Consider the following 15,713-nt stretch of genomic DNA (forward strand, 5'->3'; position numbering starts at 1 on the left):
TTATTCTTTGTTGTCTAATATTACTGGAAAGAAAAGGGGGAAACTCTTGATGTTTTCATTTTTATAAAGGATGCCTTGGTATGAGTTAGGCAATTACTACACTCATATACTCAATACATTGTGCTTATATCTTTGGAATAAATGAGAGCCACAGATATGATTTGTCCTTACCTCCATACATCATCACACTTTTAAGCAATACTTAAGGTCTCAAAAAAAAATCTTTTTCTTAATGCCTTGACCAATATATGTTAATAACCTTAAGCATTTTTCCTAAAGTTGTTGGGAAAAGAGGAGGTAGTAGTTACAAATGTGAAATAGGAGGCATTTAAGTATTTCAATAGTATTTTTTTCTTTCCCATTAACTCTAAGGTGATTTTATGAGTTAGGATTTCCTTTTCTACCCTGTGACAGATTTCCAAGATGTTGATTCCTGCACAGATTATTTTTATATGAGGACACCATTTTGCAGATTATCTTTTTCATTAGAAGTAGAAGAAGAAAAGCAAAAAAGATTTGCTGGTGATTTCATACAAGTCCACTTTGTATGAGGCTTCTTGACCTTCTCTGATTGATGTTTTTTTTTTAAGAACTATGACATTCAGTTTACAATCAGAATATTTACTCCTGAGAACCAGTTACTCATAATATAACAATGACAAGTATTTCTATCTGACAAAGTGTTCAGCCCAAGTGCTGAAAATGGTACCATAGTTCTTTTGCTTTGATAAATATTCAATATTAAAATCCCTAAAGATGTTACTGAAAGCATTGTTACTCTAAGGCATTTCTGTCTTGTTTGCATTTAAACAAATCCTACCTCTCCAGATCTTTTCAGGTTTACTAAGTTCTAATACCACCGGGGAAAATTTCACTTCTGACTTTTTTTTCACATTCCCCTTTTTTCTTAATGCTACACTGAAGGATTTCCCTCTAGTCCCTTGTGGTCTAAATTTCTTAGTATCAAGATTTCCTTCTGTTTTATCTTGTCTGCCTCAACAGCCAAGCTATGTAAATATTTCTGGCATTCCTGCTTATTTCAGTGATGTTAAATTATCAGTATAGCACTGCCTACAAGCCAGAGGTTGCAGAACTTTCTGCCTGCCACTAATGCTGTTCTTACCAAATACTGTATTTCGTACAACATAATGTTTTTACCTCAACACCAGGTAATTGGCCTGATATTCCTCTTTTATCTTCGTTCTTTGTGGGAACCAATCATCCGGTTAATTGCAATTTCAGTCTTGTCATGAATTTTCACTCTTCTTTCCCTGGAGGATGTACCTGCTGTAGAGAGAAGCACAAGTTCTATCATCTCTTCCACCAGAATAAAAAAAACCAAAACAAACCCACAAAAAACCAGCCCTGATAATTTAATCTATTCATAAGCAAATATACCCTGTCTGGTGAGTGACTCAGTTAATGATATAGTAATATTTGCACTGATAAAAGTTTCCCAGTGTCTTAGGTCACAATAGCATGACATGAACAACTCATCAACTCCCCATGGGAAAGCCATTAGAAAAGAGTGGGACTGATAGAGCCCGAGATTTTTCATCACAATCATAAAGGCCAATAAACCATGCAATAAACCAGAAGTTCTTGGGTAGGGTGGGAGATTCCCACACTAATTCCATAAGCTAATTTTCTTGACAGATGACAACACCTGGATCCCATACTTGCCAGTTATCAGAAGAAACTATAGGGTGGCTATGTGTCACCTCCACTTCACAGAGTCAAGGCTTTTTCTTTCTCTACCCTCTCCTATAATCTTGAGTTTATACTTGAGATTTGGGCTTAGTATCCATGTTTACCTAATGCTATACTAAAAATAAAGCTTAATTGGGATAATTCGTTTATTCAGTGCCTGCTCATTTTTCTTGTCTAAGAAATAAACCAGCCACTTATCAAGTCCAAGTCTACCCAGCTGCTCAAAGGTACTTCCCTATCACAGGAGAACCTTCACATTAAGCAGAACAGCCATATGTTCAATGAGCATTCGTCCTTATTTGCCAGGTTAAGTCCAATAGGGTAAGCTCCAGAGGAGTCTGCTGCCCTAGGCACACTGCCCAGCCAACCTTGCCAGCTCATGGAAACAGTACCTGTGCAATTGTGTTGCCCCTGGAAACTGGCTGCCAAAGCATCCCCCATTCCCTCCCTGAGGAGAGTGCTTGCTCCCAGATCAAATGTAATTTGGCAGTATTGTGAAAATCTCTGGGTGAAAAAAAATGCATCTTCTCAGGGCTCATTAACTATTTTGCAAATGGGAAATAGAACAAAAAAAGACCAGCAAGCAAACACTGTATAACTTGTTTGTCCCAATGAATGTTTCCAGATTTCCTACCAGATTCTCAAAATGTCAATGCAGATGTGCACCAACAGTAATTATATGTATGACAAGTTGTGGAAAGGATTAGTCCTACAAAATATTTCATGCTGGGAAACTAAAGGACCACAAAGAACAATAATTTTTACCTAACAACAGAAATTTATGTGGGCTAATGAGCCTCGTATCAAAAAACCAAAACAAATCAACAGACACAACAACTGTGAAAATTAACTTTTATGTGAAGATATAGAAGAACTTTCTGCACAGTCCACAATATTTTTAATTAGTTTTTGTTTTTCTTCTTTTACATAACCTGGTTTCATCATCCTGATGTTACCATTTAAATTACATTTCTTATTCATTTAAAGTACTTTCAGGGCTTCAATTCTGCTACTTACCAGACTTCTGTGTCCAACATAATTAGATGCTGTTGTCCTACAAATTATTTCTAGATATGTTTCAAGCACTCCAATTATGCTCAGTGCACTGCATTGCAAGGAAAACCATTGCTGCTTTAGTGTCTAGGATACTGTCCGTGGATAACATCACCTGCACTGAGGATGTTTAACTGCAGATTCAATAAAGTGACTGCACAATAAACTCTCCTAGACTAAAACAGAGAAAATGAACTTTTTAAAAACAAAAATAGGTGTCATTTTTCACCAAGATAAAGAATTCAAACAAATGTGTAGTGATTATCTAACAGACTGGCTAAATAACTTTGGCCATCTTCTTATGCGTGTTTTGTTCCAGATATTTTCAGGAGGAATGCCAAATTAGACCAGTGCTCCATAAAAGTTTATAAAGGTGGTGTCACATCTCTCTGCCTCTCCTCTATTTGCACTGGAAAAGAGAAATATCATTTTAATATCAAGCTGCTGAAAAATTGGCTGTGCATTTCCCATCATTAGAAGTGTTCAAGGTCAGGTTTTGCAACATTTGAGCAACCTGTTCTGGTTGAAGATGACCCTGTCTGTGGCAGGGGGATGAACTAGATGATCATAGAATCACAGAGTGGCTTGGGCTGGAAGGGACCTTAAAGATCATCTAGTTCCAATCCCCCTGCCATGAGCAGGGACACCTCTCACTAGACCATGTTGCTCAGAGCTTCATCCAACATGGCCTTGAACATTTTAGGGATGGAACAACCACAGCTCCTCAGGGCAACTTGTTCCAGTGCCTCACTGCCATCATAGTAAAGAATTTATTCCTAATACACAATCTAAACCTGCATTCTTTCAGTTTGAAGCCATTCACCTTTGTCCTATCACTACAAGCTCTCTCTCTGTAAATAGTCTCTCTTCAAATTTTTTTGTGGGCTGCCTCCAGGTACCCAAAGGATCCAACCCTAAACCCATTCTATGTTTGTATCAAATTCAAGCCTCACCAGTTTTCTCCATTTAGAAAAATATTGCCCATAAATCAGTCAGTATCACTGGTCCCATCTCTCCATATATCTGCCAAACTTCTCTGACTATTCTACTAGTGAGCAGTTACATTTTTATTTCATCTCTCATGCTGGTTGTCATGAATGAACAATAACAAAATTTCAGATACTTCAGATGTCCTCACTTAGTGACAAAGTGGTTGATATCATCTATTTTAATTCTTTTTCCTCTCTCTGGGTGGGATTCTCATTTCTGTGTCCAAAGAGTAGCTGTCTGGATTCAAACTAATCATCCTTTTTATAGCCAGCCAAAAGAAAGAGGTACTTTCAGGGTAGCCTTTATCTGACCTATTTTAAAGGTTTTTTAAAGGAAGTGTTCCATGCCTTAGAACTGTCTATTTCTTGCTCAGGTAAATTGTACCTTGTGCATCTAATCAAATTCTTACTGCCTCCAGTGACTTTATTTTTCTAATGCTTCTAACACTTATCTCCAAAGTAACAAGACTAGAAGTCCTGGAACAGATTGTTCAAATTTGTTCAAAGTAAATCTATGCAAAAGATCTTCAAAACTAGACCTGGGACTATCAGGTTGAGCTTTCCATCCTGCGAGGTTTTGAAAATTTTATCTCTAACGAAATAGAACAAAAAGTTGAAATGTTGACATTTTACCTGACTTAACTATATTAAAAGAACAGTAAAGCTCAGCTACAAAAATTTTTCTTAATATATCTGAAAAATTCTTTCTCATTTTCGCTCTACTTAAAAAAACCCTTCAAATCTTCAGGAAAGTATTATATAAAATTTGGAAATGTATTGAAATTTTTATTTTAAAAGTTGAAAGGGCTTTCAACCATGCCAGTGCAACATCAGAAGGCTTCAAAGCCCACTCTACTCTCCTACTGAGTTTTGCTTTTGACAGATAATTATTTTCTGACCTCAGAGTCTCACCTGAAAATTCCTGATGGATTGAAGGTAAAGCAAATTTAAATTGTGAAAAAAGTCTTAACATAGATCAAGGTAGGTAAGGCCCACATTTCATATTAGTCCTAGCATGTCTGTATTTATTTCATACTCATTTTTACTTAATGTAGTAAAACTGAGCAACTCAGCTTGGTTAGCAGTTATCACAGATGTTTCCAGATTGAGGTGTTATGAGCTTGGTTCAAAGCCAAAACTCACTTCAAAGGCGTGCTGGAGTAAAGCCATCTGTCTTTCTAAGGCCAGCACCTGTTCCAGGCAGCTTTCTAAACTTCACAAGATTGCCTAAATAAACGTGCTCCTCAGAGGCCCCCAGTGGCACAGGAACACTGGGCAGCACAACCATTGCCTTTGTGGTGTCCTGGGGGTGGGAAGCCCACAGACATCACACCACTTGGAAGTGTCATGGAACGTCTAGGAAAAACCTGCCTGGTAGGGAACGTGATCTTGTTGCTGCAGCATTCAGCAGAGTTGGGACCTAATCTGATTTTATTCTGCACTGTCTAAAATGAGTTTAGAAATATAAAAGTAATTACTTCCCATTTCAGTTTGGCAAGAGATGAAATTTTTGAATTTTGAAATTTTTGCTAATTTCAACAGGACTTACCTGGCCATCTGTAACTTCCTCAGCTTTCATTCTAGAGAAATGGCTGGCTCTGAGCACAGACCCTGCTAAATCTAATTCATACTAGACTACAAAAGATCTAACTGAGGCACTAGCAGGCCAACCTCTTCAGTTACTATAGAAACTACGGCTCTTAAATTACTATGGAAAGACTTCACTACCAGAAAATTAGGTCCTCTGTTTCCCACCATATCAGCATTTTTTCACTACTTTTAAATGCAAGAGTATATCTTCAGTGGTTCAAAAAAAAAAAAAACAATGTGGCCAATTTGAGTAAATGTCTTTGTTCAGTCTGTGCTATAACTTTTCATTTTTGAGTTAATTCCCTGGTCCCATTAACTACAGGGTGGCCTCAAGCTTCTAGAAATGCCTTTCTTGTAGTGTCACTATTTCAAACTAAAAATTCCTTCCTCAATCAAAGTATCTTTAGGCTAAAGTTTCTCATGTTTTCAGTTGGCTCAAATAACAGGTTTAGAAATATTAGTCAATTCCATTTGACTGCTTGAGATGGAGAAATAAAAAAAAATCTCATGTTTTAAGAACTTTTCGATGCTATACTTATATGTCGATAATTGAAAGCTAGTATCTGCAAAAGCACATATAAAATTCTCTGTAACTGTGGACTTAAACTGGTTACATTTGATTACAGTTTGTTACTAAAAAGAAGAATAAAAGTATAAGTGTCAAAATTCTGAAGAATTTGGTGTACATATGCAACTACATATGTACATATATACACATGAAAAATAACATTTGTTAATTGGATCCAAGTGTTCTATGTTCTTTATGCTGCAGTAGAAGCAGCATTTACCTTCTTGTATTGGTATTGTCATCCAAGAGTAAAGAACTCTATTGCTTCTAGAGTCAGAAGAGGTTCACTTGAGAACTCCTTGTCGACATTTAGATCAAAGCAAAGCCATAATTGCTGGTAAAAGCTGGGATCTACCTGCAGGATGCTGTGTCACGATAAACTGGAGGAGTTCCTCCATGAGCCCAGCGATTTGGCAGCCCAGCACAGGGCTGAAAGCTGTGGGTGTGCTCAGGGTGTCTGCTCTGTGCACCTCAAACTGCCCCAGGCGTGATAGTCTTCTGGTCAGGGCCACTGCAATGGGGCAGCACAAAGCCTTGTTCTGTCACTTACCTGCAGTTTCTGCAGATGTTTCTCTATTTCAAAGGGCAGAGAAATGACAGAAGAAATTCACACTCTTTTAAGATAAGGTGTAGCACAGTTGGGATGAATCACACTAAGGAGATATCTCCTGCAAACAGAACAGAGACAACCAGCTTATATGAAACACCCCGTGTCTAGACAGAGAGAGATAGGCATGGTGAATGTCATGGCACGTGTCAAACACTTGAACTAAAATTAGAGTAAAGCTGTGGAAAAACCTGTAGAAATTTTGATTTAATGATGGCATGGCAGAGCTGCAATAACGCTGTTTGCTCTTGCACGTTTTGAGTGATTGTCAAACACTACCAATTGCATGCTAACTGTGACTTCATACATCCTTACAGCCATTTAAACAGGTCTCTGTGTGCTAAAACAGAGAAAAGATAGGCTAAAAAGAAACAACCAGCATGACCTCCAGTATGAGAGTAGATAAATAAAAAGAGGAAAACCACCCAGCACAACTTGGAGGTATTTTGTCCCTAACACAGGTAACACCATGGGTAGGAAATTTACCTCTTCTGTAATGCAAAAGAAATAGTTCACACATCCAGGCATAATGACTAGAAAGTTATAGCTCTTCAGCCTTTTTGAGTTCATTTAGGTATTTTCTTTTTTACTTTTTTTTTTTTTTCCTACTTCAGGAGGCTGCAGAAAAGGCGGAGATTGGAACAAAGTGAGAAATCAGTATTCTAAGGTTACAGTCAAGCCATATTCATGTGTACTCTGTATGTATGTCCACACAAAAATCCACAATCTCTTTGCTAATAATGGCTAATGTATTAAACATCCAAAGGCTTTCCAGGCTTTTTGATAAATTGAATGTGTCTCCTTCTTTTAAAGGAATGGCTTCTAATTAGCAATATTAAAGGGAAGAAAACACTGGAAACACTAAAATATCCTTACTTAAATTATTTCACTATTTTTCAAGGGATGTGGAAGAGACTTTTCCGTGGACATTTATTGCTTTAGGGGGGAGAAAAAGACACACTTGTCAAATGTATATTTTAAAAAGCAATATGTTTAAGAAAAAGATATAATTGGTCTTATTAATAGGGACTTTTGTCAGTTATTAGCAACAATAAAGTACACTCCACATTAAAAAGAAAGTCCATATCAGGTGTTTCATTGAATTACTGCAATACTGCAATCATGTCTATAGGATTTCAGTTGTGAATCTTTTTATTATGAAAAGACAGGAAGTAAAAATGTATAGATAATGAAGCATTTAACATTTTTATTTTCATATCTTGATCAATCATTCCTACTAGAGAAAAAATAATGCTTAATTTATTCACACTATACATTTATTCCATACTAGCTTCTGAATTTGTTAGTGAAGTGGTAAAGATCCCTCTATTTTAGCATGCTTGGATCACATTGGAAGTGAGATCTCATATTTAAGAAGCTCCATCTTCTCCAGGATTGAGATTCACTTGCAAAAAACTAGAGGACATTGCTTCCAAATAAATCATAAGAAGAAGAGAAAGAAGAGAAGATCTTCTAAAGGATGTCGTAAAACAGGCTTTGACAGTCAGCTGATAAACAGAGCTGAAGACAAGCAAAAACTAGGACAAAAGATAAAATGTGCAAGGGGTTCACAGGAATACTGATGCAAAACAATATATTGAGAAGTCACTAAAACTGGAAGGAAACAGCATATGATGACAGAAACCATTAGAAATCCCCTTAGGCATACAAAACACTTTCTGAAAAAGAAAATTAAATTTGCAAGTTATTGATGTTAAAGCCTAAAACTACTCAGGAGCTATCTCTGATTTTATATACAAAACCAACTGCTAAGGGTTATTTACAATCTCTAACAGAGTATATGCTACTTTTGTAACTTCTTATGGAGAAAATTCTATATATCATTACTCTAAGAAATGAGAAGAAAATTCTAGAAATAACAAACTTGCTAAAGCAATGTGAAACTTGGAAAGGAGTAACACAAAAGAAGCTCTCCTGAGTAAGACTAAGTATTCCTCTAGCCCAGTTTCTTGTCCCTGGCAATGACTAATGGTGAATGCCTAGGAAAGAGCAAAAAAGAGGACAAGCAAATAGTGATATCTCCTGTATATATTCTTCTCACATCCAAAAATAATGGATTAGAGGTTTCCTGAGCCAAATGTTTGATGTATTTTATTGCTGTTTTTATTTAATAGTCCTGTGTAACTTTTTCTTCCTTGCATTTGTCTCACTTTTTGTCTTTACTCAGTGTAAGCCTCTGCAAGTTGTGTCCCACTCTTTCTTCAAAGAGAGGAATTTTATGGCTATACCACTGCTGTGTGAACAAACACTTCTTTCTTGCAATAGTCACTTTCTGATTTCACTTCACTTTTCTTCAAAAATGAACCAAATATTTTTTGTCTGCTTTTTCATCTTTGCCACTCATTATTTGAAAGAACCTAATTGTATTTTAACTTGGCCAAACCTTTTACAAGGGGTAAGTCTTGGTGGTGTTCACTCTGTAGAAGCTTCTCTATAACTTTAATCCCCTTTGTTTCCTCCTCCATGCTTTCACTAATAGTAATAATTAACTTGAATCAAAGATGTCTTCACTATTGCTGAGCAATGAGCTAACCAAGGAATCCTTGAGGGAGACACAAAGCCTGGAAAAACCCCAGAAACCTGTTTGTTTTCCAAGTACATTTTAAAGTTTTCTAAATAAAACTTAGTCCATAAATGGGTTTAATGGTATTATTATGCTAGTGAAAAACAATTCCAGTTTTGGACCCCTTATGCCACTGGGAAAAGCCTGAAACACTACTTGAAAAGGTCCTTGAATTAATCTCTCTGTTCAAAGACAAGATGACATAATTTGGGATAAGAGATTTTAGTATAATCAATCATACCAAGTATACCAAGCCATCTCATCTGGACCTACTGTGGTTTCATTGCAAAAGAAAAGTTCCTGTAAACCAATTGGTTAGTCTAGAATTTCTCTAATCTGATTTAAATCATATTCTCAGAGTGCAGAAAACATGACTGAATCAAAATCATGAGGATCAGAAAAGCAAAGATCACATTGAATGATTATTAGAAACTTGCAGAATGACAGACAAAACAGAAATAATATTTTGTTTAATAAATGAAGAAGCCATTTTAAAAAGAAAGTTTTCTCAAGGACATTTTTTGCTTTTACAGTCCCTTCAAAATTATCCCAGATAAGGCAAAGGATGCCATTGGGCTACTTAAAGGAAGACTGACAGTGACTGAATAGAGAAGAGGATTTAAATACTATCTGACATTATCAAATCAACCACTTTAAAGCAAAAGTGAATTGAAAGTACTTTAATCCATCTCTTAAATTTACAAGAAGAGAAAGGCTATGTAAAACTTGCAATATGAATTTTATTTTTTAAAAATGTATTCGTCAAATGTATCAACACATTATTAGACAAAAGTTATCTCTTCAATGTCAGTAAGAAATAGAGAAAAGAGGTATTATTCCAAGTGGTTTACCTCAAACTATAATCCCAGTATTTAAAAATGAGAGTAGGACATTGAATAGCATGGGTATTGGACTATGAATCCCAATATTACCAGTTAGATTGTGCCTGGGCCAGTCTGACCCTCACTGCTAGGCCAAAGGCGGCAGCTGTGGTGTATCACCCCAGAGACACCTTTAGCTTGCTGGTGGTTGCAGCTGGGCACTAAACACGTCCAGGCTTGTTGGGAACTCCATTCACCTCAGGAGGAAAGCTTCAGGCGATGGTGAAGAGAAAAAGGAGAGGATTCTGCTGGAGGGTTATATCCAGAGGTTTATTCCATGGTAACAGAGGTCTGAATCTTGGGAATAGCTCCAACAGAATCGCAGCCGCATGGCCTGATTCACCTTTTAAGCTCCCGGGGCAGGGGGAGGGGAGGGGACAGGTGAGCCACCAACCAGGTGGGAGGGGCGGGGTCTCAGGGGAGAATGACAGCTAGACAGCCCAATGACCCCCAGACTTGAGGGGCATCCTTTGAACTTGACCAACCACACGACGCCTTGTTGGAATGTTAAGCCTGATTGGCAGGACTCACTCAGCAAGGGACGAGGGAGGGAGGGGAAGAGGGTATTGGCACACCTGGGGAAGGGACCTGAAAGTTTAAAACACACTGCAACAATGGGTTTGTGAGAAGTTCCAGGAGGAATATTGGGAGCAAAACAATTAATTCTCTTGTGATAGAGAGGAGTCATTTTGCTATCATTAGACTTTTTTTGCTATTCCCTATCCTTGTCTGAGTTTTTGAGGTCAGTCTCAGTAGTCAAACTTCTCTTGGCATGGCCAAAATAAGGAAAAGATAACAATTTTATTGCCCCTCAACTGATGCAGAACACCCAGGCAAATCCCCTTCAGCTGCAATTAATGCAGCTGTACCTGGTAGAACTGGGTCTGTGCCTGGCCACAACACTTTCTCCTGGGATGACAGAGGCCCAGCAGTGTTTTCCAAGGCCATGGGGAAACTCTGGCCTTTAAGTTTACATCTGCTTCTTTTCAGTGCGTCACTGTCCCCCAGCTTTGGGCTTGGGGTTTGACTGCGCCAAGTGTGTACCTGGCTGCTCTTGATGGCCTGCCCCACACCAAGGTCATCATTTCACTGCCTACTTGGTCCTTCAGAAGCCTGTTTTTGTGTAACACCAAAGCAACTAGTTCAGCAGGAAGAGAAACAAGTCATAGAAATAATGCAGGTGTTACTCACCTGTTATGGGGCAAAATAATACAGCCTATTCATACAATTGAATCACTGCTGTCCTTGAGGTTGAGGTCAACAATTTGCTGGGGCAGATAAGCACGTCTTCAATGAAAGGAGATGTTTCTGTGTGTGTCAGCAAAGAATTATCCTCTCAATCTAGGAAGACAAAAGTGGATCCAGCGAATAGCTGATAAGAAATGAAGAAAAAAAGCTATCTATTACCAGAACAACCAAGAAGTTAGTATAGAGGAATTACATTATACTGCACCCTCTATTCAGTCTGATCCTTTATTATGCTGGGGTTCTCAATTACTATTCATTTCAATAAGAATCTTGTAGCACATTCACAGCTCACAAAACCAGGGTTGTGATAATGTGACTGGTATGCAAATTGGTAATATGTGAGTATACTAAATATAAATTAAACTGTTAGGGGTTTAGTCTTTGATTTGGAAGTGCAATGAGTGGGAGCACTTATTAATAGAGGTATAATTCTTATCAGATACATATGTGTATGCAAATACCTTCTTTTTTTCTTTCCTTGAGCCAATATAAGATTAAAAAATTCTATTAACCATTTTGTTTCCCAGAAGAGAGCTGGAGGAACACAATCTTCTCATATCAAGTTTCCAAAGCGTTTCAGTAGGATTACAGGCAGGCAATGGGTAATGCTTGTCTTGTAACAGAGTGATGTTGCTATTCCTCACATGCATTGTGAGGCTGTAATGCCCAGCCTTTTCACTCAACATTACTGCAACATTTCCAGACAAGAAGAAAAGATAGATTTCAAAAGATAGATTTCAGAAAGGTTTTTTATGGTTAATGTAATTCAGAACATAAAATGTTCACAAAATTAAAGTCTACTGCTCTTGTGAGCTTCAGTGGACCTGACATTTCAAGCTCTGAGATGAAGAAGAACTTTCTTGCTCGTTTTCAGTTTATTGAGCATAATGTGCTTTATTCCCTGGTATAGCCATGTGGGCTTGTTAGAACAAATTCTGATAGAATGGAGAATAGAATTCATTCAGATTCCAGAGAGATCAGACTGAAAGTGTTACATCTAATTCAGTCCCAATCGAGCTGAACATCTAAGAGTGTTCTTGTCCTTAAGGCTTACAGCCACGGACACAGGTGACTTTTTCTGGTCATGTGAGTGCCCTGGATTTGGAATTACCAAAGAAAATCCTGGAGAAGGACTTTTCTAAAGGCCAGACCACCTTTCTATTCTTTCTTAGCCACCTGATCTACAGATGTAAGTACCAGTGCTGTACTAAGACCACATCACTTAGTGATCTTCCATATTTAACTGCAGTCACCCCCAGTTTTACATCCACCCCCTGTTTTACATCTCTCTGCTGCACAAAACCTGACAACTTTGGCTGTTCATTTATCTTGGTATGAATGCGAACTTTATAGTATTACAGTTGTGAATATGGAAATAAATACATACATCACCCAAAGCCTTAAATTTTCTAGACCTTCAGCCACCAGCTAGCAAGGCTGCTCCTTAGGTTTACAATGAAATTATAGAGTAATGCCAGCCTGTTCTACTGAGAAAGGGAAATACTGGGAAATACTTAAAACCAGCCATTTCTTTGAGTCATCTTAGCTGTGTTATTGGTTTGCCATAAATATATCCAGTATTTAATTTCTACTGTATATTGCATCAGCGTTTATACTATAAAGCAAACCTTTGAGGAATGATGTTTAAATTACCTCTGTATCCATTTGTGCAAGTAGAATAATCTTGATTTAAAGTTCTTCCAGCACTCTGACAGGCAAAAAGCAGAGCTACAAGCACTACAAGACTATTTAGAAGGTAATACCCATTTTTGTTCGATTGTCTTTCGGAAGTCCCTAACAACCAAATACCCACATTTAGTGCTGAGAGAAAATTAGCAAGGCCTTGGAGCAAGGAAGTAGCAGCAGCATCAGGTGTACTTCTCTCTCTCCTTACTCCCTGTCTTTTGGCTTTTATAGCCAACATGCCTGAATCTCCTCCACTGCCTCTCCAGAGCTGGGCAGATGAGTCCAAGCCAGATCTGCCTACAGCCCCTGGCATCAGAGCCCAGGGTGGCATTTGTCCCTGGTTTGCACTCAAGCCACTACACTGTGCATTCACAGACTTTCACAGTACCTCCCACCACTGAACACACACAAGTGCACAGAAACACAGGCACAGACCTGGCACTAGGAAAAAATGCACCAAGCCACTCTTCCTATGAAGACAAAACATATAGCTACTGTCCTGGTAATAAGTCTGTTGTTGGAGAATTTTGCTCAGACATGGCTTGAAGGAAAAAAGGGCCATGAAAATATACAGCTGATGGAAAAATGGAAGGCAGCTGTAAGCAGCAAATTCTCAAGCCTGATCCTGTAAACAACAAAATTCTCAGGCACGTTTCTGAAAACAGCAAGAGTTCTCAGACTTGTTTTTTGATAACAAGTAAATACCTTGTCCTTGGATGGTTATGGGAAAGCAGAGTGACAAACATGGAGGCCTTGAGAACCGTTCATAACAGCATGAGAAAAACAAGTCTTGGTCTCCATAACAAACCACAGGTATTGAAAACAAAAGGAGGGGTTGGTGTGTAATCTGTGACCAATGATGAGCTCGGGTTTTGCAATATGTATGAACTTAATTAACACGGTTATAAAATGTGCATGTTGGATCAATAAATTGGAGTTCGATGCTGATCAAAGGATGGGTCGTCTCCCTTTGCTTTCTACAGTCTGTGCTGAAGTAAGGGATAAAAGGGAAATGAAAGACAAAACAAGTTTAATGTGATGCCCCAAAATAGCACCTGTATCCTCCAAAGTGACACAAATAAAACCCCGGAGATGTTGTCAGAGGAAGCAGTGCCACCCACCTGGGAATGATTTTCCAATATTAAGAAGGGATGGAGACATAGAAATCAAAGGAGAAAATACAGAGATATGCAGAGGGACTTTGCTGAAAATCATGTAAAAAAAACCCCCTGGGTTTAGGAATTGGCTTAGCTTTATCTCAAGGATATGTGGAGGCTGTAAATACATTGACTGGAAAAATATCCTGAATAAATCTACTTTTCCTGCTATTCTGGCTTGCTGAGAGTGACAAATTGCTTGCCTTATTCATTTTAATACACCTTGAAGAACCTAATAAAGTCTTTTAAGCAAAGGAGAAGCTTTGAAACCTTTTCTGCAATTAGAGGGAAGGATGTACCTATTATGCTTAGAGATGAGCTAGACAAGTTTAATTTCCCTTTATGATTAAAGAAAATACTTGGATATGTTGCTGCAATGAGAGACTTAAAGTCTACTGTATATCACAATGGCATATTTATGAGTAACACAATGTGATGCTCTCATTTGCTCACAAAGAGAATGACATACACAAGCCAACAGCAATCCCAAACCTCAGGGGAATCACAGTACTTCAGCTTCTAGTTTGGTGAAAATAAATCATTTTAATCTGTAAAAAGTGTTACAAAAATTTAAATAAGTGAACAATAAATACATAATATTAGGACTAATTATTCTTTTTCTCTGCCAAGATTTTCAGTTATGATACAACTCAATGAGGTGTTTAAAATAAAACAATACTAAATACTTACTACCATAAATTTCCTTGAAAAAACTAAAAAATAAAGAGGAGTAAAGCCCATAGTGAAAATAAATAGGCCAGATACTATCTTTTATTCCAACCCTTTATACAATCCTGTCAGTGTATAAGGCTTGCCACCTGTGGAGCCCTTGTTCCCACATGATTCACTCATTCTGCTCTGGAGGATTTCCTCAAACATCCCTTTCCTTAAACACCTCCACCCCCCGAGCTGTACCTCCTGTTCTCTCACTCTCACGAGAAGCAGCAAAGGATTTCATTCAATGTTTCTTTGCTCCCTAGTTTTGATATGATTGCTTTGGAGGACACCAGTGGATATGGGAAATGGAATGAAACACAGCTCTCAAAAAAGCGGTGGACTTCTGAAATCTCTTACCTTCAATTGGAAATAAACTTCTTCGGAAAACTTGTCAAGGCCACTGCTTTTTAAAACTCATTTTCCACTTCTGTATCCTTGAAACATTTTAAAAATGTTTACTTGATTAAAAACTGACCACTCAAGCTTGTCAAATGCTTTTCCTGCATGTAAAGACAAAGGAATGCATTGAGCTAGTAAATTATAATAATCCCATAATCCTAAGAGCATGTTTACAGAGTTTTCATATTGCTAATTGCCAAGGGAGTTGGCATTTAATTACTTTCTACAATCTTCACACAATATTTCTCTTTTGTCCCAGCTTTTTAGAATATGCAGTTACTCTTTTCCTCAAATTACCTGAATGACCCTAAATAACAAAAGAATTTTTTGTCCAGTGTGATGAAAGATTTTATTTGTCTGTCATATCTGAAATTTAAATACAGTTTTAATTTATTTTACATGTTGAGATTCCATACAAGTTTGCTCTTTGACAATCTTGCTATTTATTTTGTATTTATTTTGTTTTCTTTCAAATTTTTACAAGATTAATAAATATATCTCTCACAGTATTGGCAGCTTTCCAG

At 37.6% G+C, this 15,713-nt stretch overlaps 1 long non-coding RNA gene across 3 annotated transcripts in view; it reads right to left on the reverse strand.

The window, feature by feature from the left end:
- The window catches only part of LOC113458650 (uncharacterized), a 66,720-nt gene extending 51,435 nt beyond the window's left edge, over positions 1 to 15,285 (reverse strand). For 2 of the 3 annotated variants that reach the window (XR_012579006.1, XR_012579007.1), the window contains exons 1-2: positions 2,728 to 2,927; positions 1,159 to 1,287 (exon numbers count right to left, since the gene is read on the reverse strand). This is a non-coding gene — a long non-coding RNA (uncharacterized LOC113458650). Of the gene's footprint in view, positions 1 to 1,158; positions 1,288 to 2,727; positions 2,928 to 6,460; positions 6,579 to 11,173; positions 11,324 to 15,147 lie in introns of those variants that run through there. The other variant, XR_012579008.1, reaches the window with a different exon arrangement.
- Between the last annotated feature and the right edge of the window lie 428 nt (positions 15,286 to 15,713).

This window comes from Zonotrichia albicollis, chromosome 2, assembly GCF_047830755.1.
Source record: "Zonotrichia albicollis isolate bZonAlb1 chromosome 2, bZonAlb1.hap1, whole genome shotgun sequence".
Lineage (NCBI taxonomy): Eukaryota > Metazoa > Chordata > Aves > Passeriformes > Passerellidae > Zonotrichia > Zonotrichia albicollis.